This window comes from Marmota marmota, unplaced genomic scaffold, assembly GCF_001458135.2.
Source record: "Marmota marmota marmota unplaced genomic scaffold, marMar, whole genome shotgun sequence".
Taxonomy (NCBI): Eukaryota; Metazoa; Chordata; class Mammalia; order Rodentia; family Sciuridae; genus Marmota; species Marmota marmota.
In genome coordinates this window covers 1-2,335 of record NW_026001844.1, presented here as the reverse complement: position 1 = coordinate 2,335, position 2,335 = coordinate 1, and the positions used below count along the sequence as shown (strand labels likewise).

At 37.5% G+C, this 2,335-nt stretch overlaps 1 long non-coding RNA gene across 1 annotated transcript; it reads right to left on the bottom strand.

The window, feature by feature from the left end:
• Nucleotides 1-2,229, bottom strand: LOC107135154. Its single transcript, XR_001502529.2, has 3 exons — nucleotides 2,006-2,229; nucleotides 675-788; nucleotides 1-109 (listed from the first exon to the last, which is right to left on the bottom strand). It is a non-coding gene; the product is annotated as an uncharacterized LOC107135154 (long non-coding RNA).
• Between the last annotated feature and the right edge of the window lie 106 nt (nucleotides 2,230-2,335).

The following is a 2,335-nucleotide window of genomic DNA, read 5'->3' as shown; positions in this document are numbered from 1 at the left end:
GAGGGATTGCATGGAAAAAGTTTGGATTTACCTTAAATGCAAAGAAATGGTCTGTGTATTTTTCACCAAAGACAAATCTAGCACCAGCGACAGTGTAATCCAGAAAAATCTGATTTGAGAAAGAAAAAGAGATCATTAAAACCACTGAAATGTTCGTTACAAGCCATCGTAGCACTAGGCTCTGCAGAGGATGAGAACCATGTCCAATGAATGGCATAGAGCTGTATTTTTAAATTATGTCTGCATAAAGATTTTCTGTCATGTCTGACATTAAGTCTGACTCTAGGATGCTAAAGAACAAGCTGAGTGTGGTAATTTGCTCTAGCAAGCCAGAGATAGTACACAGGTGCCACTTGTTACTACTGGATGCAAAGGAAGCTCATTTCTCTGTTTAGAAACCAGCTTATAAGGGTGACATCCCTATGGGCAAGGTGATGGGGGAACAGGGATAGGGGATGGATGCAGTAGATAATATAGGTAAGGACAGCAGTAATTATAATTAACTAGACAGATTAATGTATTCCACACAAACAGGTATTTGTCTGATTCACACTATGGAATTAAAATCTGGGTCAAATATTACAGACTTATAAACCTATTTCTGAGATGCCTCAAGGATTACATCCAAATGTTAAAAGCATCTTAAATGTAAAGTATTCTTTTGAAACACTTACCTGAATTTGTGTGCCCAACCAATTGAAAGCAATATATCCAGAATTAGTCCTTAGAATGAACAGTCCAAGAAGAAATTGTAACCCAATTCCCCAAAAGACAGGTCTCCAGTAAACCTATGCAGAATGACAGAGATATTATCTTATTAGAAAGTTAATGCTGACTTTAGCATAAACATCAAAAGAATCACTGATTTCTTCTTTGGGAGGCCTGAGGAGCCATGAGCAGAGGGTCTTTTGATAGAAACATAGCTTCAAAAGCTTAAGATTGCATTTCCTCTCCTTAAACCTGGGTTTCAAGTCTTTAGTGCTGGTGAATAACCACTAAGTTCTGATAAGTAACTTAGACACAAAGAGTAGTCTAAGAAGTGTCATTAAAGGAGGAAGGACCTGGCTGTTCTAGTCTTACTGTAAGTATTAGACAAATATAATTACTTCTCCTGCCTGGAAAATTGAAAGGCAGAACATGATTTCTCAGTGTGTCTGAGGCTTGTAGATCTGACAATTTTATAAGTGAATTAAATGAAATTCTACCCTATTGAGGGGCTCTTGTTTCACTATAAAAGGAACCAATGACCTGTAATGCAGATGCAGGATGTACACCAGAAATGGGCAATCATCTATTTTCATTTTTTGATGGGGAAATGAGGTCTGAAAAGACCTATGGGAGCAAAGGCCCAGTCAGTGGAGATGCTTACCCAAACAGGGCAAGTGATTTGGATCATATCAGGTGAACTTGGCCTCAGATTAATGCTTTTTCCTCGGGTCAATCTTTTAGTCAGAAAATTCTTCCAGGGCTTGCCATCATGATTCATATGTGAGAGCTTCTAGGTCTCAGAATTCTTGCCCATTTCATGAGTTACAGGCTGACAGACAAGGATGAGGATTGGATTCAATTGGGGGAAAAACTGTATAAGGACAATTTTTTTTTTGGAGTATAAAAGCCTGAATTGCAAATGGAACATTGATAAAGTGCAGGATCAAGTACAAACTATTAAGTAATTTGTAGTCTTGGAAAACTGAGATCAAAATGAATGTGATTTTCTCCGTATGTATGTTGGATAGAGGCAGGGTGTACATGAGTAGAAATAGGATTTGACAAGGAGAGAATGTCCCACTGGTTGTGTAACTGGAAATTACTGAGAATGGATTGAGATAGTAATAGATAGTACTTTGAAAGTTCCAGAAGGAGAGCAATTTAACCACTTAAATTACAGAAAATTAAGAAAAATATTGAATAGATAAATACTTTTATGATCATTATTTTGATCATATTTTTCACCTGGGGAGGGAAAACAAAACAAAACAAAAAGTCCAACCAATTTCATACTTACTCTGGTTGGGTACTTGGAAAATATAAACAACAGGATAATGTACATTATGAGTCCACCAAAGGACACCAGCTGCTGTTGGCCCAATTTGGCGGTGTCGAGGATCAGCCAGAAGATAATTCCTAGGATCAATAAGCTCCAAATCACCCTAAGAAAACAAAAGGTAGGTGTTGGGATCATTTGTTGTGCTAACTTGAGGCTTAAACTAACATATTTAAAAATGCAGACAAAAGTAACATACCCCGGCACCAGGAAGCTACACTTTCACATATTGTATCAGAGTCTTTTTGGTTGTGGCTAAAATGGCAAACAGCCCCAAAATTAAACAGTGTG